Below are 25,864 nucleotides of genomic sequence, written 5' to 3'. Positions count from 1 at the left end.
CGTTTACTCAGCAGACTTTCTTGTACGTCCACAGTCTCCTCTCCATGTTAAACTCAGCAGAGAGTTTTACTCCGGATGCGTCAACACCCATTCCGCGAAAAAGTGACCTTTTCAATCTGTTGACCTTTGTAAGCTTCAGAGCAGCTGTCATATGTTGACAGCCAACTTCAGTTTTGATCTGGAATATGACAAGAACCGTGGAAGATGATAGGTCTGGCCCACCATGATGAGGAATCACTTTTTTTTTTTTTTTGCCTTCAGGAAGCACAAACAGGACGTGACAACTGGAAAGACAAATGGTGATAGGAAACTATAGACTGAGCAGCTCCAACTCTGTCGAAAACCTTTTGGGATTAAGGATATTTCTTTTAGTTTTGATAAATTGTATCTGAAAAGATGCAGATCAGAAACATGTGCTCTTCACTTGCCTTCACTCAACCTTCTCCAACATGGTTTCTTTTGTTTGAAAAAAACAAGATGGCAATGTCCAAATGATAAATAGGAATATTCAAAATAGATAGATAAATAGATAGATGTAACTTTATTGATCCCCAAGGGGAAATTAACCTAGTGAGGAGCTCATCAAAATAAAAATAAAGATAAAAAATATAAAAAACAAAGAAAGACAACATCCATTCAAAAAGGCAGTCCACACACCAGTTGATGCTGCTTTGGTGGGCTTATAGTAGGGACAGATCAACATAAAGTGTCCTGATGAGTTGCTGAGTAGTCAAGTTCCACAATGGACTTGATGGTGGTGATAAGAGTGATACAGATTTTGGTCCAAAATCTCTCAGAGGTGTTCTGTTGGATTGAACTTTTAGCCACTAAACCATCAAGGGACCTATAGATGTCCTATAGATGGGACAATTAACATCTTTGCCCACTCATTTTTTCAGAATTAGTCACTTGAATATCATTTCCAGCGTAGAATAAGCTTGAAGGGTAATTTTCTCAACCCACATGCTGAGTAATATTATTAAAGCCAAAATCACCTGTGCATAAAACGCTGTCCTTGCAGAGTGAAATCACTGATGAGACAGTTGCTTCATATATTTACTGGGAACCCTGTGCCAAAACAGAAAATACATTTCTTCCAATTGCAAAATATACCAGAAACTAAATTATTCAAAGACAAAAAAAAAAAAGAAAAAAAAGAATTTAAAGAACACATTTATGGATTCCATTATCTGGGGGGCTTTAATGCTATGGGGTGTCATTAGCATTATTGCTCATACAGTGCAGTGCTTTGTTTAGAATATGTCATGTCCTGCCTTTAATCTTCCTCCTTGTGACGCTCTATGACATGGTTGGAATTAATGTGATGGAAAAAATAGCTGAGGGGATTCATTTTTAGATGTTTCAGTACTGTATGTGGCCACAACTGGCTGCCTTTTTTACTCTGCAGTTGCTCTTGCATCACCTGCAGCTTCGTTAACAATTGATGCTTTGAGTTTGACTCAAGTGGTTCTTTACACTCATTGGCAGGTGAATGGTCCTACACAAAGGACATACACACAGTTTAACTGACAGGGATGGTAGTTTGAGCATTGTGTTAGATCCAACTCATCGCTTCATGCTACGGTGCATTGAAAGGGTGGAAGACAAATGGCAGCTATTTTGATGGAGGTACTGATCATACTAACGCCATTTAAATCTGACGCAAGTAAGATGTCCCATTTTGTCAGCTTCAGTAAGTTTAAACCAGGGCCTGTGCGTGAAAGGCATTAACCCAACTTCACTGCAGTGAATTCATACTGCACAGAAGAAAGACAGATGTCATGCCAACTTTAAAGTTCAATGCATGCACTGGCCCATGGCCAAAACAATCTCCCATGGGGCTATCCTTCTATGTCAGTGTACAGAATAGCTGTGACAGGAAATAGCCTTGAGGGTAACTAAGCAAGCGAAACCCATCTTCAGACTACTCCCAACTCATCTTGATTTAGTGGTTCAACTCAGAGGTCACGATTCCTCAGCTCTTACCCACATCTCAAATTCCCAGTGGAGCTGGATACAACCATGAAAAGTGAAAGTGCCGATTGAAAACAAATATCTTACAGGTACAAAAAAAAAAACCACATGGCCATAAGTAATTTATCACGGTATGTTTTAGCCACATGCAGTTTATGGAGAACAACTGACTAAAAGCTTAGCTGGAACCTAAAAACTGAAAATATATTAATAAACAAATTGCACCCTTGCACTAAGTGTAACCTCCCCGCTGGGCTTTTCAGGTGAGCAACTATTTAAATGTGCTTTTCAATGCGGAAACACCAAACAGCCAGAACAGCAACACTATCGTAATCACAAAGCTCTCAACAAAATGAGATAAATCACTGAAGGCACGGTCCCCCAGCTCCTCTTACAAAGACAAAGAGTTATTGTTATTGTCTTATTGGTCTTGAGTTTCTGGTAGATACACATGATTCAGTAGAGGTCCTTTCTGCAGGTTAAATCTGTGTCTGTTAACCTGCTTAGATATACAGCTCATTAGCAGTAGTCTAGACAAGCACATGTGCAGCATAAGAAGTCTTTGGTTCCCAGCAGTATTCTGCGACAAATAATGCTCTTTAACAGCTACAGTCCATATTCACTGCCTCCCATTAAAAACTAGAGATTAAGAGATAAAGATGCAGCCGCCTTGAGAAACAGTACAGTAGCAGTTTTCCCCAAGGATGGTGCCAACTTAGTCAATGCAAAGCTCCCCACTACAGTTTTAGGTTTCAAGTGAATACACTTCGCTGCCTGTAGACATGCGAACATTTGCGACCTCAGGATTCCTGCAGAAAGACAAGATAGCGTACTGTGAAAGTTCACGTACTGCATCATCAACATCTGTAAACTGTCTGTAATACATCGTAAGTGAAGCTAACACCTCTGACTCTACAGAGTGTGACCTTCATTTGAATGTGTCAGGAACAATAATGCTTTACTTCACAGTACTCAATGTCCCATAATCCACTGAGGGCAGATAATTATGTTCAATGCGCTGCACCTTTCAGCGGTGGACGTGTGTTTTGAAGAGCAGTACTAACAACTGTCAGTGAAGAACATACAGTGTTGGCCCTACAGTGAACAAAATCCTAGATGAATTATAAATATGTTTGATGTTTAACATTAAGAGCCAAATGTTATTTCTTTGCTGATAAAAGTGTGGACAAATTTTGGGAACTTTTGATACCACAACTGTTAGTTAGTTAGACAACCTGTAACATAAAGGAATTTATGCGAGAGGCCCGTTGTCCTTTTGGTGGCCTCCGTTAATGAGGAGAAGAAAGGAGCTGTGTGTGTGTGAGAGAGAGACTTCAAAAGGTGTCCTTAGAGTGGAAAAGCTTGTGTAGTTATGTATTTATCTGACCAATTCCTCTTTGTAACACTCTCTGATGTTTGTTTTTGGTCAGGAAAAAGAGTTCCATTGTGTCAAAGGCCTGAGGTCCATAACCAAAGCTTTTTCATGACTTCCCATATCAGCTATGTTGTGGTGTCAGGCATGTGTCCGCTACACACAAGAGAGTCATCTTAATTAATGTCAGTTAATCACCTATTGGTCTTTAAACTTTTTCAAGAGGTTGGATATTTTTTTAATTTAAATATTTGTTGAAGTTTGTTTAGCCACTCTTGGCAAGACAAGCTTATAAATACTGCTTATAGACTGGTATGTCTGTATTTTGGGGTTCCTCCTTTTCATTTGCTATAAAGCTGAAATGCTTCCAAGTTGCACTTCATGCACTGTCTTAATGTAGCAATCGTCTCTCTCTCTCTCTCTATCTCCTCCTTGTTGAAACCATTCGTTTGGCTCATATTACAATGTGTCAAATCCAATAACTTCACACAGCAGCGTCACCGCTAACAGTCCAAATGCAGCATAGTATCTTTTAAAATGTTAAGTACCACGTTACTTAAAAAAAAAAAAGATACCGGCATACTGTAAAACATAATTACTGTCAAATAAATTCAAATGTCTAACTTGCTAACCTGTGGCTGCAGTCTATGCTTTTGAAATTTGTGGAATTATTTTTAATGATGGCTTGAAAGAAAATATACTACAGTTCTGTGCATCTTCTAAAAAGGGTTTAAATGAATCTGTGTTGACGATAATGGTTGCAGCTCCATGTACAGAGCATAAACCAAGGTGCAGTGCCAATCAGGGGAAGTCACTTTGTCTTTTTTTATGTATGTTTTCAGGCTAAGAACACAATTTCAGTGACCTTGGACTTTCAGCTGTATTTCCACCAAGTTTCTGGACGATTATAGCAATCAGTCACCATTAGCAGGCTGATGTTCTCTTTCAAAAGCTGCCATGTGAGGGATTTCCATCAATATTGAATTGCTTGAAATGTTTTCTGACAAAGGAAGTCAGCAGCTCATTACTGAAAATGGATTTAGAATTCCAGACCCGTGCTCATTAAACACAATGCAGTGTCTGGGGATATGAAAGAGGCCTGCCTGTACTTGTGGGTTCATCCTCATGTAGTAAAAACTAATACTGAATTTAAATTTTTAAGCAGAAAAATATTAATTGTGAAAATGCTGTAAAAAATACACAAAAACATGAAAATAAATTGTGTTTATTAATCCAAATAATCCAAAAATCGTGTTTCAAAATTTCATTAATCAGGGTGGAGAGAAGGCAATTCTGATGGCAAAGTTTGTGCAAGATTAATTTTAATCAGACACCCAGAAATATGTCAGGCCATTATCATAAACAACAAGCCCACGTAATAAACACAACAAAGCCATCTGTGCAGGCAAACACAAAATAAGACCTGCCAAGATCAAAGTGTTCAATTCTATTTCATGAGCTTTATCAAGAGACTTCTCCTCGTCATTTTCATGTACAGTAAATACACTGTTTGGACCAGTGTTCAATATTTTTTAACACTTCATGAATCAGAGGCCAGATGAAGTTCATTTTTTTTGAACTAGGAAGCACAAAGTTTCAATGTGTGTTTTTAGCTTTTTAAATTAAATAAAAGAAACAAACATCTAATTTGTTTCATGTATTTCAATGTGTGTATTCCTCCTGATATGAAATTCAATGAGTAGTGCATCTGTCAGTCTCATCTATATTAGGTACAGGTGCATTAGGAGCAGCGGCAACGCCAGAAGGGGGAAGCCTGGGCTGGGCTGGGTTGGACTGGCTGCGGGGTGGACAGGAAAACACAGGACACAGGAAAAGTGATTAGCATCCATCACTGTCTGCTCCTCTCAGACAGCAAGAGGAGCTTTGACAGATGAAGGCGACACAATCGGGGGTGAAAACACAAGGGAAAGGTGCCTCGGTCTGCTGAAACAGAAGACAAAGTTGGGACCTCAGCTTCTTGAAGGTCGAGATAAGCACAGAGAAAAGGGAGCGCTCTGTGAGGATGACAGAAGTCTGACGGGCTATTGACAGCGTGCGAGAAGGATGGAGGTGGCTCATCAGTGAAATCTGTAAACTGTAGACTACAGGTAGAATATTAAAACGGGCCTATTGTGAGAAGGCAAAAATTAGTCCGTGGGACAGACCTGGCATTTAGCACCTGCTGCAGTGCATCAGAAACTGACGGGAGCAACAGCAAGGTGAGTGAACAAAAAATATGCCCATGCATATATAGGTTAGTGGCACTTAGAGCAGGGCTACGGGGCATAGCCACACATCCCTCACATTCTGCCCCCATCCACAGCACTGACACTCCTTTGGGCACAGTGATGTGACAATGAACCACAGCTAAGTGTCTGAAATGTCTGACTTCTAAATTTACCCCTGACAAGGGAAGTTTGGCAGTTGAGTCTCCAGTTTTTAAAGTGATTTCAGAACAGGCTGCCTCTGGTAAATGACAGTCTATTATAAGAAGTAGACAAAGCTGTGAGAGCTTCCATTTCTTACTGCAGCCATCTTTTAATTCTCTGAAACCTACTGCTCTGCCAACCAGTCATTAAAGACTCAGAGTCAAAACTATGGTACACCTAATGCCTGCCAGGTAACCTTTCATAAAAGCTTTTATTTACTGCCGTTTACTTTGGCCAAATTATTCCATATGGCATATGATGTCATCCCAGTCAATACAACATGAAAAGCCTAATTATTTTTCTGAAGCTCTTCCTATTTTCTTTATTGATATTTCTAATTCATTTCGATTATATGTTGAATTACATTTGATTTATGCTGCTACAGGGACCATATTGAGCTTTTTCCCCCATTACTTTTCATATGGTATTCCGATTGTACTGATATGCAATAAAGTTGCTTAACATTGCTGTGTTACTGAATATGACATAACATCATAAACATCCTTTCTGAAATGTTTACAAATCAATATTTCATTGTGACAGAGGCTAATGATTGTGTGACCTACAGAGAACTATTCCTATTTAAATACCATAACATTTATGCTTCAGTAGCTGTTTTAAACCCTCTAAACGGGACCAACACATTTTTTTATATCGTGTATGACCCTCTGTGATGTGACAACCACTTGTGTTGTCCACTTACAAACACCTCCTTCTTTTCCTTCAATGACAAATGCTTTGTGCATATTTAATGAGGTGCTCTTGTGTCCAGTCAACAGTGCATGGAATTTACTTAGCCTTACCTGAATGCAACAATTCGTTCTCAAGTGATAAATGGTAACTCTAATCGAGAATCTAAATTATGTTAGTGAACAACTGTGATTCTGATTCTGATATAAATATAATAAATAATAATAAATAATAATAAACTAGTCCATACAGTATGTCCATTAACCTTGTGTGAATGTGGACATATGTGACACATATATGCCAAAGGTAAAGTGTGTTCAGGGTTTTCCCGGACTCACTGATAATTCTACAATCATTTAAAACTGTCTTGAAAATGAATATTTATACAATACAAAAAGATGGTTCACATTAGCTTGAAGCCTCGCCCACTCTCTCCCTGTCAATCAGAGAGCGAGCTGTTGAATTCAGTCCTCCCAGTTTTGGTCAGGTCATCTACTTTTTTCTGAGATAAAATAGTCATGACTGACAGAGTTGTGTGAGGATGGAATGAGATGAAGAAAGTGCACAGTGAGTAGAAAGTGAGGGAAGCTGTGCACATAATTCACAGATAATTTCATCTCATTATTCTTCCTGGAGAATTATCGCATTCTCTGGGGCAGTGAGCAACAGAGACTCTGCAGTTTAGAGGCAAGCTTGCATCAACAGTTTCAGAGGATTCACCCGCCACGTCTGTATCTCAGTCCCTGCACAAAGAGCTAACCCGGTGCTGCTCTTGGTGCCGCAATTACACACTGGATTTCCTCACAGCCTCATTTCTTTGGCCAGACAAGCTTTCCAAGCAACCACCAACCAGACTGGATAGAGCAAAGACACAGCCTACAACAGCCAAAGCCAATCTGAAAAATTTGACAGCGGGTGTGTTGGTTTCTAACAGTCTGAGGGAAACCGTAACCGGCCTGCAGCACCAACACATTAACATAGCACTGCCCAGAAGACTAAAAGTGATTCATGTAAAAGTGTGGCTACTTTATTTCTCTATTCTTCTAAAAAAAAAAAAAAAAAAAAAGCCTTTGTCTGGATTTTCTAAATTACTTTGAGTGTTTTTTTTTATTTGAGTTTTGGTTCTGTTGCAGGGACGACACCAAAAATTTGCTATTTGCCTGAGTTTTTTTTTTTTTTACCTTTATTGCAGTGACGGACAGAGAGAGAGGAAGGGCGGGAGACAGAGAGAGTACGAGGAGAGAAGAGAATAAAAATACAATTTGGATGCTTACGATTATAAAACAAAATAAATATCCAGAGCAGAGCTTTTTTAACATGTAGAGGAATATGGATGTTATATTGACAGTGGCTCTAATAACAGTATAAACCTACAGAGAATATTCATCAAAACTCTGCTATCTAGTTTCTAAGCTCCTCTCAGTTCGCTCTCAGTGCCACCAAAAACATTCCACTGTACAACACCAGGCCATCTCCAAAATCTAGCATTTAGCAGCTAAAGACACTCATAGTCCCCTTGGCTGAGACCAACACTGATATAAACTGGTGTAAACCTTTAAACACATCAGATAAACTCCAATAAAAGGGCCAATGACGGTTTATGTTGCTCTACTATCTGCTGTATGTAACACACAACTTGTATTTGCCAAGGAGCTTGTTCTTTCCATCTGTAAATTGAGAATTTGTTGAGGTTATATCGCTCATCTTATTGCTGGTGCCATTTACTGCAGATACATACTGTCCATATTCTGACCCTTCTGAGTTTGCAGCAGGTCTTATTTCTCCCAAAGATAATAACACTTAAGTACTTACAGAGCTACATTTAATGAAAACAGTGGGTTCCATTAAACTCATCAATCAACAGTGCCCAGATTTGGACTGAGTTATTTTAACGAAAATTGTCATTTATGCATTTTCACTGTGAAAAGTTATGTAAAAAAAGTTAGCGGGTATTGTGCTGGGATGTATACCACACAAGCACAAGGATACGGTCTCATGCAATATGGTCAGAGCGTCTCTGTAGCACCACAATTATGACATATCTGACTTTGTCTAAGAAAAATGCAACTTCTGCAATTTGGATGTTGTTCTTGGCCTCATTGTGATTTTTATTATATATCCAATAATTAGTGCGCTCTCATCCTCACACTTGATCATTTCTCTGCTTCAACACATCAATTTCACAACTAAATGTTCACCTGCTGACAGCTATATTCACGCACTGACAGGTGCCATAAGGACATTTTCTGAAGTTGTTCTAAAATTGTTCAACCCTAAGGAGGTAAGAGTTCACAGAGATTGAGAAGGTCAGAATGCCCTGTTGTGTTAATAAACCCTACGGGGCCAGATGCTTTGGCAGCTCTCCCAGATACAGCTATGCCCGTCGTTCTGATGGGGCAGATAGTGCTCCTTTTTGCTATGATAGAGAGGCCTTCAGTAATATCAAAGTCCTTAAAGGGGAAACAGCAACTGTCCCTGTCTCTTGGGATCGGGTCTTTTAAGTTCCTTGAACAGCAAAATCTCCCCAAAGTGAAACTCAACCCAACTATATATGAAGATTGTTTTAGATTGCTTCTCTGTCTTATCAGTTCTTGCTTTGGTCTTCTTCATCTGAGCGATGCCCGTCCTGTATGTACTGGATCGCATTCATTCATTTGCTGGAGGGAAGATAAGTTGGACAGTTAAAATGACAGATGCATGTTATCTTGTCCTTTCTGCTCTTCCTCAGTCAACATCATCTTCATCATCACCTAAGGAGTGTAATCAGAGTCTTCCTTCCTCCTCTTCCGACTCAATGCCTCATTAATCATTGTGGAAAAAGAGATCAGCGGTCTCCTGGACATTTAGTTACGCTGCCATGACTCCACCACATCAAAAAAAAAAAACAAAAAAAAACCCTTTCTGGTTTCTCCTATAGTCCAATTGTAACACACTTTTAACACAGTACAACAAACTGGTTTCTAACAGTACAAACAATAACACACAATGACAGAAAACATAGAATATGAGCCATTTGTGTGCCAGAAGTGTTTCTACATTTTCAACAAGTTGATTTTGTTTTGCAGATGCTGAATCCTTGGGCAGAATGGTGATTCAGCATCGCTGTGGCGCTGTGGCGCTGTCACAGTTCTGGGTTCTTACCCCAGACCTTGGGCCTTTCTGTACGGAGCGTGCATGTTCTCCATGTGTCCCATTGCTTCATTCCAAAGGCTCAAAATTTAGGTTATTTTTGATTGTTTGTCAACATGTCAGCCATGTGATGGACTGGCAGCTGGTCCAGGTTGGACCCCAAAGAGGTGAATGTTGTTTTACTGTAGATAAGCAAGTAAAGCGTACTTGTATATTAATATCGATTTCCGTTGCTGTGTTGTCCCTCCATTCATAGTTTGGATTGGATTTGATTTCCTGACAATTGTTCGATGTGGAGGCTGTGAAGGGTGAAGGGAATGGGGTACATCTTTTTGATTCAGCTTTATTAGGCCAGGATGGCATAGGTAATGCTTTTAAAAGGAATACCATCCCCTTGAAAAAGTCCCATAAGTTATTCCTGTGGTCCAGGAAAGTCCAGCCAGCGCTAATGAACAGGCATCACCACTCCATCTAAGAGAGAGAACCCTCCACCTGGCGCTGAACATAAAAGTCTGGGGGCTTCAGTAGACAATGAACGGGCATTTGACTTTATGAGTTCATAAAATGTTTGTGTGCACTCTTTCATCCAAATGAGATTTTATTTTATTCTACCATCACGACATGATCTGAACCACATTTAAAACCTAATGCGGGTGCAATGTCACAAACAAAAATGTTATGGCCTCATGAAGTCTGTTCCGAAACATATTGGAATATTTTAAAGTGCATTTCTTCCCTTCATTGTCTGGATCAGAATGACTGTACAAAGTCATGGCCAACACTGAATATGTCCGTGCATACAGATCCATATATTATTTATAAAGAAAGTTTTATTTCTATACTTGTTTTCTTCCACTGTGTTAACAAATTAACTTGTGTTTATTGATCACAACATAGTGTACTAGAAAACATAGGCTAGCAGTAATTGACAGCGCACTCAAATCAGTTTCAAATGAACTGTTTTCAATGTTGAGGGTCAATGAACTGAACTAATGAAAATCAGAGCTGAGTTTGTGCATATGTGGCTCTGGATATCCTTCACAGATGGGAGCAGCAGCGATGGGAGACCTGGCGTCTCTGGTGTTGCCTCCCTCAGTGCCCACACATCAAACATCACTCCCACGAGACAAATGAGAACCATTTCAAATAGAAACATGAGGTGAGCTCGGTGGAGTAGGAAAGTGGGAAAAACTCGTATCCCTCGACAATAGTGCGTTTTTGCTTTGTTTTGTTTTTTCAATTGACTTGATGAATATATTTACAGTTAAATAGGCTCCTGCCAAATTGGTAATTAGCTAAACTAAGGAGCCAGCTACGGCCAGAATTTACTGCTTCGAGCTCAAGTCTACTGTTAATTATACACCACCTTTGGAGCTAAAAACATCCATTTCAGACAGATAGCTAGTACATATGTTTAAATGTGGAGAGGTAAATATATCTTACCCCTATTTCAGCCATTCACGGCTTTGAGTTGTTTCTTCAGTCAAAACATCCTCTCTCCACCTCTGCTGGTAATCCATATATAGTCGGAACATTTCAAAATGGTAGCTCTTTGTATAGCAAACACTATACTGACCACAACCAAGAAAGGCAGCAATGTCACGTGAGGTCATGTTTCACATCAGGTCCTTTTACGGTACTATAGCTACAGACCCCGCATACGTTGCAGAGTCTGTAGCTAATGCAGGGAACCAACATCATTGAAGAGAGTTTTAATTAAGAGCCTGGTGACACAGCAACAGTTTGAGTATCATTTGCAAAATACCAGCAGTTTTTTTGTCTCAAATGTCAAACTGTCCTTATTCATCCCTTGTTAGTGGAACACTACTTGTGATATTGCAGTTAAGGAAAGTAACATCAACATTATAGCGTAATGGTTGAAAATGTACTCTCTTACAATAGAAAGTGTCATAATTACATCATTCCCTAGTTTCTGTTTGGTAAGCTCAAATTGATATGGAGTCGAGGCAGAGGTGCCCACTGCAACAGAGATCTTTGATGTTTCATGCCAACTCTCCGTGCCACAAATGATTGGCCTCATTTGAGCGATCAAAGTGGTGGCCAGAGGTCAATTCTGCAAAGGTGCAAGGCTTAATGTATTTTAACAGCAGAAGGGAACAGTGATGCCTGACCAGGATGTATTTATCAAAAATGCCAGGTAGACAGTCCTGGTGGTTTCCGTCCTTCTTCCGCTGATGGAAAATGTACAATTAAACAGAATTGAGGAGAAGCATTTTCCAACACAGCATAAGATCTATTTTTTTCTTTGTTCAGAGAAAGTGGGATTTCATTGTCCACAAGGGAAAACTTAAGTTTATTCGAAGATTGTAAAATTATTATGTGCCTTTTTATGGTGGTGTCACTGCAAAAACACCACAGAAATGTTGGAAAGTCAGTTCAATGATACAGTCAACTATATGTCAAAGTGATAAAAAAGGTTTGTGTTGTCGTCAGATTGGAGCATAAACAGTGATAGAACAATGTTGTGGTCCTGCACGGGGCGGTGGCACTGTAATGAGTCCAAATTAATCTCATTAGTTTTAATGTGAATGATTTTTATGGAGGGAGCTTCCAGACTGATAGTGGAGAAGAGAATAAATAAGGTACTTCAGAAGTCTACGGATTTGCTCCAGACTGCATCACCAGCAAAACAGCAACAACACGTAAATAGCCATTCAGGCCTGTGAGGATTAGATATGCAGTCCACTCAGAGAACTCAGACGGAGAAATCAGACCCCACACTAAAGTGCTAAACAATCCCAATAAAACAGACACAACCACCACCAATTCATTACCAAAAGGGGGATAATGCAGTCATGTTGTCCCAAGCAAATTAAAAACTGCCAACTGCAAAGCACCCAGCCCTGCCCCTTGGAATTAATGGCGCTCATCAAAAAATAAAAGTGCCATAAAGTGTGGTCTGTTTTTGCTCACAGCAGGAGAACATCTTCAGTTAACTGCGGTCGCCTCACTCGGGGATTTGGCACTGTTAGATCATGAACAACGCTGCCTATCACCTCCGTAAATGCTGCACGGAGTCAGTGCCGTGTGATGAAAAGCAAAAGCCTTTATTTGCAGTAATGTGATATAACAGGTGCTAAGGCGGCGGATTTACATGAAGGGGCCCGTTTTGCCAAATGGCCAGCCAAAGTCGCTCACCCATAACAGAAACGTCATGTAATGTAATTTTTCGCCTGCACATTCTTACTCTAACACATCACTGCAGCTGCATCTACCTTTGATTTCATACAATGCAAAAAAAAAAAGCTGCTCCACTGAAATCAAGAAACGTATGTAGAAACGTTGTGACATGTCCTTACATCAGTGAGAATTTGCTGTTGTTCCTTAGCCTGAGTGATGAAAACTGTATGAATGCCATTATTGAAGAACAAGGCCAAAATCCACCTATGCTTTTATTTCTTTTCAGCAGAGTGTCACCATAACAGGATTTTTAAAGCTGATTAACTGACAGATATTCCACCTGAATGAGAAATATAGAAATAGATGTTGTTTATATGGTTGGAATTCGTTACAGAGATATCTAACGATATCCAAGAAAATCTTTTCTACGAACTGAAAAGGCCAACATTCTTTTTGCGTCAGTAATGATGTATCTGCCCAGTCAACACCTCGTTTATGCTCTGCTTTTTATATAAGCAGCAGCAGGTGCCTCACACTGCGATGGACTTCCTCACAGCTCCAATAACAGAGCAACAGCGGAGGAAACAGAAAACTATGAAGCTGCTGTCAGACAGATGAAGATAACAACAGAAGCGCGGCGTTTGATGAGGATTTTAAAGCAGGGAAACATCTGAAAGCTGGATAAAGTCAGCAGTCCTATGCCATTCTCTCTGACTGGCTGATTACCAGACATGTTGACCCCGTTATATTCAAGCTTGTGCCAGATCTCACTGTGTGCAACCCTCCCTGCAGCGTTGCAGTGCAGTCCTGCCTTGGTTACATGGCTGTTTGAACAGGACAACAATACCTTCCGTCAAAAGTTGGTAGTTACATTTTGACAAGGGTTAGTTCAGTTCCCAGAAAGAAGCACTGTAAAATCTAAAAATTTTTGTTTCAGAGAGAGAGAGAGTTACGGACATGATGGAAAACCATGTAATGATGGTCAGTTGTTCAAGGCTAAAATGTTATGTTCTGGTCAGTCTTTGTCCAGGTTCCAGCAAAGTTCCTGAAAGGTCATTTCCCCTTTCTTTTCCTTTCCTTTCCTTTACAGTTATTCTTTTTCCTAAAATGCCGTCTGTCACCATGTGTTCGCATCTAACTCATTGTTTGGGACACTGATTGGCTACTGGCTAGTGGTATATGACCACTACAGTCACTCAGATCCAAACAAGGAGGCATTTGGGTGTGTATCTGGCCTGTGGCCCACCACTGAGTGTCCCCTGCCCTCTACAAAAGCCAGAATAGATGGGAGAGTAATAATGACCAATGATAACCAAATATCCTTAATTGAGGTGTAGGCCTTTGTCTTCCCATGGAGGAGCCAGTCTTGTCTATCACTCCCCCTGCCTTTATATGCATGCCAAGAGCTAAAGGCAACAATGATCTGTGCGGTTGTCCTCACTTCTCGGTGGATGTCTCATCATCATCTAAAAGTTTTGTGCCACCACTGTGTTTTACTTCTTTTAACTGCCCGGCTTGGAGATGCCTTTTATTTCATCTCTAACTGTTTCAACAAATTTATAGAGTGAAGTGAGGGTGTCATGTCTGAGTGAACAAGCTTATTCTGGGTAAGACAGGCCATGAGTCAAATAAACTACCATGGGGTCTTGATCATGGACAGAGTGGTAGGAATGCAAATCCACCCCTAAACAACAACATCCACTCCCCTGCTGATTTGGGCTTTTCAAATATTTCTGAACATACAAAAGGAGGCAGCTTTAACAGCTTTGATTTCCACTGCAAATTAAAGGTCACCTCCTCTAAATACGACCAAGAGCTGACTGTCGTGATAAGACGGAGAAGACATGAACTTCAAACTGATTTAGCATTCAGTCCACATGTCTGCTGTGTCTATTTATAGTGGCCATCACTATCAAATTTTGATAGCTATGAGCACTAATTGTGAGAAGCCATGTTTCTCATCCCATTAGCTTATCTCCCACAAAGGCGGGAAGCATATTCATCAGGAAATTACATTCCACAGAGATCGTCATGAATCAAAAATGTTTAACCTTATCCATAGTCGAACTATGACAAGAAATCCTCATTGACATTCAGCTGTGACCCAGCTTTCAACAACACCAACACATGCTCACGTCACAGGCCATCACAGGCTCCACTTCTTCAAATAACCAGTAAGAAGACAAATGGAGAAGAAAAAAGAAAATAAACATGAATATGTCTGAAGCTCTATGACTGATTCCAAATTTTCCGGGCCTTGGGTTTTACCATTGTCGTACACTCGATTGTGACAAGAATTTACAACCAGAGGCCACTCACAGAGCCATATCTGCAGACATTAAATCAAATCAGCAACTGGGATTTGCTTCAAATCAAAGTGAGTCTGAAGTCACATTGGGAGAGCAATAAGGTAATGAGGCTGATGGGAGCTTTCTCAGCTCCCCTAACTCATTTTGCTTCCCCTTAGCTGTGACTTACTTATGAGATCAATCCAGCCGATCCCACAGACAGTCAAAGACATCTCCTAATGCCAATGAACGACCGAGTGTTCAGAGTAGCACCTTAATTATTCAAGAAATTTATTCTTATCTGTCAGGTAAATAATGGTATTTGACACATTGACTCATCTAATTTGTTGCCGTAATTGTGACACTCAGGGTTAAGTACCGCTGATACATATTTCAAATATGCAAATACCTGTTGAAATATCCCTACAAAACTAATACTAAATGGATTTAGGATGAAACGTATGGATGAGTTAGGATGAGTCAATTAACTGATCTGATATCAAGATTCATCTACAACAAAAATCAAGTCTTTTTTCAAACAGAGGGTAAAACGTTCAGTTAGTTCCTAGATAGTGAGGGTTTCCTTTTCCCTCTCTTTGATTTGAAACTGAATCTCTGTTGAAATGACAAAAGTTGACGGAGAAATCTAAAGATGATTTTCTGGTGTACTTTCTTGCATTTAAAAACCAGCAATTAATTGAGAAAGTGATCAGATTCATTATGAAAGAAATCATTAATTATGTTTTACCTTGTAAAAATCCAACTAGGAAAAACACATGCACTATAAAAGCCTGTAACACTGAGGAGGGCAGTAGAATAGTAAAAGTCATTTCTAAACAGGAGTGCACTCGTCATTGTGGAAAAGGTGACGACCACTGACTACACTAACTTCTTTGCAGATCAAAAAGCAATTCTCCTGAATGACCTATAGGGAGATAAAAACTGACACATTCACACCCATGAGGAAGAGATTACTGCCTTCATACCTGTTGCACTACATTTTTACACAAAAGTTGAATCTTTTCCGAACGACAATGTTCACTAAAATTTGGTGGCTCTTTTGAAATTATTTTGCTCACCAGGCTTTCTCCTTCACTGGCAAAGAGCAGGGAATGGTGATTTCTTGTGCCGCTGAGCATAGCTCATAAAAGCTTTAGTACATCACTTGGAATTAAAGTAAAATCCCAAGGGGTTTGGCAACAAGCCAAGCTTCCACAGATGCCATGTTCAGACATCTTAAATGATGCTTCACTTTGCGTCTTCATATAGACAATCTAGTACTTAAAATATCACTGCTTTGGTCGCCAGATGCTTTGTGTTGAATAAACGTAAATAGATTAACTTTCAAATTAATATGAACATAACCATGTCTGGGATTATAGAACCATTCTGATAGTGTGGTGTCAAATACACAGCTTTGTTAAAAGCACACACACAGACACGCGCACACTAAACATGGGAGAAACTGATTTATCAAACATATGTGACAGCTTGAACAGGTTATCAATGGGAAACCAGATCTTCACTGCCTGAGCTGCCCTTTTTTTTTTTTTTTTTTTTTTTTTAAATGGAATATTTCTGATGTTAACCTTGTCAGCACCAACCTTGAAAATTCTGTTTGCCCCACAGCACATTTCAACTTTAACCATATTTGCTGCTGACCTTTCAAAAAAACTACAGATGAGACTAAAGCTTTGAATGGCATAAGTTGGGAAATCAATACGCATCCCATGTGCTTTCTAAAACTTCATTATATCGTAAAACCAAAAACATTGCATCCCTGGGAGGAGATGTGGTGCATAGCAAGCTGTCTGACCGCACCGACCGAGGCATTAAGTGCTGATCCTGAAGCTGCCTCCTTTGTGTGTAGACCCCTTAATGAACAACTGTAGGAGGCATTTTTAGGAAAAAAAAACATTTCTATTTGGGTCCACAATGCGCCATCCAAGGAGCAAGGCCAATAAGATGTTTCATTTATCATGCTGAAACTTTTCATTCACACCTGGTTTCATTCACTTATTTGGCAGATTTATTTACCCTTGACCCTTTTGGGGTTTTTCAGCGGGAAAGTTACGTCACAATTTTTCACTTGTTAATGAAAATTATTAAGATTATGATGTGATTTTCTTCGGGGTCATTTACCAAACAATCATGTTCCACTTGCCTCTGAAGAATATGATTTGCAGGCAGGAGCTTCTCTTTAGCACCAAATGCTTTATCTAAACAGGTTAATTTTCCTTTAATCCTTCAGCCCTGACTCTTTATATAAATCTATTCATGGAAAATGTTTACCATGTCTAACTAGACTATATCACTTATCACTTAACTGCACTGGCTTCTTAATGTTTTATTTCAGTTGGTCGGTGTAATTTCAGTTTTTAGTTTGTTTTTTGCTTCGTTTTGAGAGTCTTGATAGCTTAAGTCAACACATTTTGTCAGAACAATGGTCCAAAACTCAAAATTGATCAATGAACAAAACACTTACTAATTAATAGATAAAATATGCTGGTTCTGAATTGGCCCTGACACTGAGGTTGCCAGTGCTGATATCTACATTTTAACACTAGTAGCGGATCAGTATTTTTTTGTCAGCAGATAATTCCAGGTATCAGTATCAGTTCCAGGTTTATTGTAGTAATTCGCTTTGTCACATTAATAGTTAGCATCCTAACTTCAACCAAGGAGGAAAGAAAAAGAAGCAGAACAATGGTTAACATCTGTTTTGCTTTAAAGCCTGCAGAGAACTCCTCACTCACATCCTTGTATTGATCTGATGCTGAACCCGCAACATTTTCTTGTGGACTAGTAAACAGCTGTGAATGCTAACGTCCGCTATGTTGGGTGTAACGGTACTCTAAAGTCACATTTTGGTATGTATCTCGATTTTAAAACTAGGTTTGGTACATTTTCGGTGGAAAATAATGAAGAAAAAAAACAAGAACAAATGTGATCTTGTTTTTCATTTATTTTCAAATTTAAAACCTAAAACTGAGAAGATTAAACATCCCTGAACAAAGGATGGTTTGTTTTAAACAAAAGAATACCTGGGTCTCAGCCTCAGGAAAGTAAAAATAAAGATCTATTAAAGTGACTGGGTTGTTCGAGTAATCAACTCAAATTTGCTTGGGTAACTCAAGCTCAGTGAGGCTGGTCTGTGCTACATGCTAAAAGAGGTTGCTAGGATGGCTTCACGACAACAACACACAGGGGCTTTGCAATAGTGTTCTGTCAACAGAAAGCCTTTCAAATACTAGATTTACCATTTGGCTATATCGGTACAGCATAAATAGTGTTGAGAAAAAAAAAAAGCTTGGAGAATCTTTCCATCACATCATAAGATCAATTCATCTTAGGACTTGACTACTCTGTGTTTTGATATTTGGAGCAGGGGTGGTTGGCAAGTGAAAGGCAGCTTAAGTGTTTTCTGAAAGAAAAGACTCAGGAAATGTTCAAAACATTATACACACGTCATGGCTGTCCATCCAGCTCCAAAAACCTAATTTAATTCATTGCCTGTTGACAACTGTAGGATCTTTCATCTGTTAGTCTCATCATTCTTTCCTGGCCTCCTTCAGTGACCCTGGCATGTTCCCTCCAATGTAGCTGTTATACATAGCTCTTGATTGAACCCCTGTCTTCACTGTTCTCAAACACCTTTCTATCAGAACAAGCATGAAATTCGTCATGGCTACCAATAACCCAGTCTGTGGTTCAGTGGTTTTCCTTTCCCGGACCAATTTTGGTAGGTCCTGACCACTGCAGACCAGGAACATGCCACAGTTCACTCACATCCTCGTATTTGACCATTTCTCCTTGCTTTTATTCTATGTGGTCCACAATTATAACTTTTAGGGGGAATTTTAAACATTTATTTCTAACTGTGGAACACTAAATGTTGTTTTAAAACAGCCATATAAATTAAGTTTAGAAGTATTATTATTATGATCATCATTAGTTAGCTTTGTGGATCTTTGAAAAGGACCTATGCTGCAGAAAGTGGCACAAACATGCTATTTTCAGATAAAACATCAAAGGAGTGACTGTCAAAAATACCCTTTTTAAGTGCCTGCGAATTAAGCTGAATTATTCTATGTTTTTTTCTCTTTATGGGTTTTAATATTCCTCCAGAGCAGCACATCATATTAACAACAAAAAAGATCCATTAGCAGTGACAAAGAGCCTCAATTTAGCAAAACAATACCAGGCTCATCCAAGAGAAAATTGAGACAATTGAAAAGGGACACAAGTATGAAACAGACAGTGGCGTGCACAGACTCAAGGCTCCCTCAGCTGTCTCATTTGTAAAAGCTTGTGTTTAATTGAGATGTATGATAACTGCTGAGGGTATTAATTCAATCTCACAGATGGTGAGACTGAAGGCTTTGACATTTCTAAGTGTCAACACCTTAACCCAGCAAGACATAAATGCCAATTATCTCAATTTAGGCAAGTCACTTATGACAGTTTTTAGCCTTTAAGACAGATTTTTGTGTTGATAAAAACATGAGGATGAACAAAAAAAAATAGGAAGAGGAAAAACTAAGCCATTAATAAGATGCTATGTAATATACTTGCTCCACTGTGTTTCCAGAGGGAACAACTGCAACAGTTACAGTGGAAGAGAAAGCTGTTAATGTTTCTGATCGCATTTGAGGCTGAAGTCACTTCAGCTTTCCATCGGTCTGACAACAAACAGCTCGAGGTGAAAAGATGAACTCGTCCTAATGGAGTTTATGGTGACAGTGAGCAATGAGGCACAAGGGCTGATTGTAATGATGTTATCAGTCACTGTGTGATCTTGCTCTGATAGATGAAACATCTGATGAACCCTCTGAAGGTGGGCAGTGAGAGGGAAACACGAGCACTGTCAACATTCACTGGGAACACACACATACTCATATTAATAAAGGTGCTGGCATTTCTCAGAAGTGATCGACATGAACGCCATGCTGTGATGTGAATTACTGTAACCTGGAGGATCAAAGTATTTCAGACATACTGTGTACTGACAGAGATAAAGGTTGGGAACAGCCGGCACGTGGAGGCCAAGGCAGCTTCATTCTGTCTATGTTGAAAAATGATTTTCCTTTTCCAGGCTAGGTCAAACAAGACTTCCATGTCAACCACAACAAGTAAAAAAAATTAATAATTCACCTCGCAAACCAATTGTCCCAAACAATAAGTCACTGTTTGCCTCACAGTCCTGAGGACACACACAAGTCAGTCGGCTGTTTGTGTCTAAACTACAATAGAGGCTGAAGCTTCGCTGGAAGATTAGATCATGTGTTTCTATATGAATATTTTATCTTATTTGTGAGGCTAAAACCTGCCTATTTTCAACTCTGCAGTGTTGTTTTTTGTTTTGTTTAGTGGTTTTTTTTACATTTTTTCATGAAAAAAAATCTTAAAATGTCTTCAGTGGGTGTCCCACAGTCTGAAAGCTACATATATTAAATTTACAACAATGAATGACAAAGAAGTGCAGTTAATTTGAGAAGGACAAATGATGTTCAACTTTTCTTTTTGTTAGTTTGAAAAAAATTGTCAAAATTGATACAATTTGTATTTAAAGGAATACAATTCCCTCTACATATGATACAAGCAGAAGCACCACACAGTTTATGCTGTCAAATAGGACGTGAATTGGTAACATGATAAGTCAGGTTTGCCTCAGCATGTGACTGATTGTGCTCCCCATACATATCAGCCAATTTCCTCACTGAATTCAGCTGCAAGTACCTTGAAGTCAGCATCAGGATATACAGTTGACAGAGAGAAATGCACTCATATAATTTAACCAGTGACCCTGCTTTCATTTGATCTGCACAAAACCCCAAGGCACTTCGCTCAGGGAGATCATTTAGTGGAGTCTGAACATACAAATCAAGTCATACTCATGCTAGCAGAATAATGAATAACTATCACATTGTTTGTAGTTCCAGCTCCGAGGTCCTGTGTGGATACGCCCTATCAATCTGTTTAGAAATAACAGGATGTATGCGCCACAGAGCCCATCATATTGATCAAATCAGCATCAAAAGTTAACTAGCTTATTGTACATTCATGACAAACGTGTACTTCCTGTGTGCACGAGCCAGAGCATTGTGGCAAAAAAAGGAGCAAATTTAAGTAAGATGAAATATGACATAGAGAAAGCACATGAAAATATCTGGGCATATAGAAATTTAGCACGTGTTGAAATTTTATAGCAAATGAATGTTACTTAATAATTGTAGCTTTAGCACATATTTTATGAGAAACATTAAAAGAAATAAGAAGAATTGCCCACTGACATGATAAATGACTAGTCCTGCCAATGAAAGAATAGCTGTTTTTCTTCTTTGAACAATATCTGGTGATCCAGGCTGAGACATATAATTACTAGACCAAACCCTATAGCTCCAGAGGCATAAATTTGAGGCTAAATAGTCAAGTGAACAATCACTTACCATAACAGGGACAAGAGACAGGCGAAAAATGCACCTTTTCCATTAGCAAGTACATCACTGTATGTTGGCTTCACATCAAATCAGTATTATCTGGTGACCATATTCTCAACTGTCAGATTTTTTCTTTTTTTTTTCAAAATCAACACCGTTGGTAGATTAGCAACCTCTTCATACGTTCCGATCATTAGGAATCAGGCACTACCTGGGTCCACTCTGAATTTGGAGGAACTGTGTGTCTTAAATGCATTTGAATTCATGACATCTGAACACAAGTGTCTGCAGGCAATATCACAATTCAACCACACTCTTCAGCACTGAGTGGTGGGCAGAAGCAGATCCCGCTCAATTAGGGAAAAGGTGGCAACGCACACACCGTTTGTGGTTTTCGAGACATCTTTTGTTGATACATGACCATAGCACAACTCGTAAAACCTGATCTCCATGACGGGAAGACAAATGGCAACCTGAAAATACCTCGCCTGAACTGCAATTTATGGAACCCCACTTCATGCTGATTTCCACAGCATCCGATATGAGACACATGGAGACCACCTATTCAATGAATGTCACCAGTGTCTGTGGGGGGGGGGGGGGGGGGGGGGGGGGGGCATCCTACTGGAGATCTAAAGTATACATTTGTGAAACAATGATTAATACAGGTTTTCTTTTCCACAGCATCAACAAGAAAAGAACTTATTTCACAACCACAGAAAATGTCGACACCTCAGAATGGCAAGGAAACCAGAAGTACTGCTCTGACAGATGTTTGTCCCATACATTCTCCAAAGTACATGTGTGTATCCGTTATGGAAGTGATTTATACCTCACAGTGCACAATGGCAAGGCATCACGCTCAGTCCTTTGTTTTCCATGGAAAACAACGGCGTGAAGACGCAATACGAGGAGTGACGATGAAAGGCAGCTGTCATTAACTGCCCCTTGTTCATTCTGAAGGTGGAGTCACTTATCTCAACATTACATCTCTGCTGAGGAAATAACAGGAGAGCTGCTCTCAACGTCCAAAGTCACACACGCGCGTCAGCGCAAAGACAGATGTTTCACAGAGATCAGATGCATTTGAGACACAGCAGGTTAACCGGAGTCTTGCTGTCACGTTTGTATTTAGCCGCAGAAATCGGCAGGAAGTAAGAGATCTCTTGCTGGAGCCCACCTCAGTCATTAACTCCAGCGGAAGAACATTTCTCACGGCAACGCTAGTGCAAATGACAGCGCCTGTTCTTGGTTTCTTTTTTCTATTTTGGGGGCGAAACAGCCAAATGTCGACATCGGGGTCAAAATGAGAAAGCGGCGCAAATATATCAATCGGGTTTTGCTTTGTTTTGTTTTGTTTTTTAACCAAAGTTGGAAGTTGCAATACGCTTTGGATCGCGAACGGGAGGCTGAGTCGACCCGTTAGCCAACAATCCACCTTGCACGGACTTGCGCAACAAAGTTTCCCGGTAGGTCCGGAGTGCGTTTCATTCACAGACCGACAAGAAGCGCGCTCAGCGGCCGCTGCGGCCGGAGGAAAGTGTCCCTCCAAAACAGCGTGCACTCGACACACAAACCGCACAACAGACAAACAACACAAGCGGCAAGTGTGCAGCAAAAGGCACAAAAGACCGCTGGCGGCGGCGGCGGCGGCTGCAACAGCCGACAAAAGTCGACCGCTTAACTCCGAGCGGCAAGAAAAACAAACCTCACTCCTCAAAGACGGGGGAAGGGAGGAAACAAACAAACAAACAAATGGGGAGGAATTTACTTACTCTGAGGGAACAAGCTTGAAGTCCGAACAGTCCCGAGCAAGGAGGCAGGACGGGACAAAAAAAAAAAAAAAAGCCAACGGTGCTCGGCAGTCCGAGCTCCACATCCAGCAGCGTCTCCTTCCCTCGCCTCCTCTCTCTCGCCTCTACAGCTGCTGGACAAGTTCCCTGACGTCAACAAGCCGTCGGTGTGAGCCGCCGTCTCAACTGGAATAATACGTGGAAAAGGAGGGGAAAGACAACCCCCTGAAAGAATCGGGGAGGCAGGCACCTAGCCTTTCACCACAATGGCCCATATTCACAAAAAAAAAAAAAAAAAGCTGGATGAAGTCCGCACAGTGGCTGGAGTTGCATAAAAAAAAAAAAAAAACATTTCAAATACACTTCATGCAGACTTCTATGGATTGCTGTGCTCATTTCCCTGTGTGGGACTGCTCTGGAGAGGACTTTGTGTCTGTATGAAAAGGCTGATTATATCTTTCTGCATCAGCATTTGAATGAGAAAATATTAGATATCATTATTCAATAAAAAATAAAAAAAATGGGCACAGTTGAATTTATGGAGCAAATGTGAAAGTAATGTCAATGTCCACATCAGTGTCACATACACAGCTGAATGGAGGGATGTAGTCTGAGAGGTGAGGTTTCTTAAGTTCTTTCACTGCGAGCTGTCCATCTATCCACCCATCTGTTATCTGCACAGCTTGTACATCAGGCTCACAGGGGGGTGGATCCAATGCCTGGTGACATTGAGCAAGGCACGGGACAAAATCACTTCATCTAAAGCTGCATGTCTTTGCACTGTGGGAGGAAGCTGGTAAATCTGTAGGGAAGCCACACGGCCACCGGGAGAACAAACAAACACCACAAAAAAAAAAAAAAAAACGAATCCTTCTTGCCTTGAGGTGAGCATGCAAACTGTATCATTGTGCCACCTCACTGCTCGCTCAGTTGGCTTTGTTGTTTTTACATGGCCCCGTTCTGTAATGATAGAGCACAGGAAATGCACGGCGTAAGCCTGTGGAGCAATGGTGACAAAACATTTTGAGATGAAGATCACCGACCTCAACCCGGAACAAAAATAAGATCTACCCATTAAAGGTGTCAAGAGGAAAAAAGCCAAAGTACTTCCAGTTCAAGGCATTTTAATCGGAGAAATTTTGCTATATTAATAATATATATTAACAATTTTAGAACTGTTCATCACACCATCACATTAAGTTGCATTCAGTTCACACCAACACAAATAATAAAGGCATGTGGTCTATTTTATGAATTATAATAATTATAATAATGGATTTTATTTGTTACACACTTTTACAGGTACTCAAACACGCTACAAACTCAAGATAGAATACAAGCAAAAGTCAATTTAAAACAAACCACATGAAAAGCCAAATTAAGAACAAAATACAAGAAAAATGGAACACATAACAGAAGAGCTAAAATTAACACAGTTAATTACACAATAAAAGCCTCTGTCCCCTCAGGTTCGATGCTTAGTCTAGGCGGGTAGGCAGAGGAGATTTCCTTTGGATGAACGGGGGTTGCAGGAGTGGGTGTAGTGGTGGAGCAAGTCTGTGAGGTAGGAGGGGGCCAGGTTGCTGACTGATTTGTTTGTGAGAAGGAGGATTTTGAATTGTATGCGGTGTGTGATGGGGTGCCAATTCAGATTTTGGAGGACAGTGGTGATATGGTCTCTGATGCGGGTGTGAGTAAGTAGGCGGGTGGCAGAGTTCAGGATGTATTGGAATTTACTGAGGACTTTGGAAGATGAGCTGTAGAGGAAGCTATTGCAGGAGCCTAGTCCAGATGTTATAAAGGCGTGGATAAGTGTTTCGGCAGCAGAGAAGGTGAGTGAGGAGTGGAGTGCAGTTGTTAAAAGGGAGGCTGGAGAGTGGGTGGTGTTCTTGTGGGATGTGGGGCCGATAATATTAATGTCAGATTTACCACTGTTCAGTTGAAGATAGTTTCTTTGTATCCATGATTTGATTTCAGTGAGGCAGTTGCTGAGTGTGGTGTGGCTAGTTTTGGAGATGGCTTTGGTAGAGATGTACAGTTGGATGTCGTCAGCATAACAGTGGAAGCGGAGGCTGTGGCGCTGGACAATATTGCCAAGGGGGAGCATGAGGTGGATGAAGAGGAGGGGAACAAGCACCAACCCCTGGGGGACACCTTAGGACAGAGGAGCAGTGGAGGAGGTGCAGTTGTTTATACTGATGAATTAATGTTGGTTTGTGAGGTAAGAGTGCATCCAGGAGAGTGCTGTGCCAGTGATGGGGATGGAGGATGGAGTGATTGATGGTGTCAAAGGCTGCTGTGAAGTCCAGGAGGATGAGAATGTTGAGATATCCAGCGTCCGAGGCAAGGAGGAGGTCGTTGGTAATTTTGAGGAGGCTGCTTCAGTGCTATGTTTTGATCAAAAATCGGACTGGATTCAAACTGATTATTTGAGGTGAGGTGGGTTCTGAGTTGTGAGGCAATGGCACGTTCCAGTATTTTTCGACAGAAAAGGGAGATTGGAGAATGGAAATTGTTTAGGTTGTCAGGGTTGAGGCCGGGTTTTTTGATGATGGGTGAAACACCAGCCATTTTGAGGGTATGGGGGACAGAGCCAGAGCTAAGGGAG

The 25,864-nt window shown here is 40.3% G+C and overlaps 1 protein-coding gene across 2 annotated transcripts in view; it reads right to left on the bottom strand.

Moving 5' to 3' along the window:
• Positions 1-23,283, bottom strand: part of gulp1a (GULP PTB domain containing engulfment adaptor 1a) — a 77,794-nt gene extending 54,511 nt beyond the window's left edge. Inside the window, exon 1 of one of the 2 annotated variants that reach the window (XM_029530254.1) lies at positions 23,239-23,283. The gene's annotated coding sequence lies outside the window, so the exon portion shown is untranslated. The remainder of the gene's footprint in view (positions 1-23,238) is intronic. The other variant, XM_029530253.1, reaches the window with a different exon arrangement.
• Positions 23,284-25,864: the final 2,581 nt, after the last annotated feature.

The sequence above is a fragment of the Echeneis naucrates genome, chromosome 21, assembly GCF_900963305.1.
Source record: "Echeneis naucrates chromosome 21, fEcheNa1.1, whole genome shotgun sequence".
Classification (NCBI taxonomy): Eukaryota; Metazoa; Chordata; class Actinopteri; order Carangiformes; family Echeneidae; genus Echeneis; species Echeneis naucrates.
This window is presented reverse-complemented; position numbering and strand designations above follow the sequence as displayed.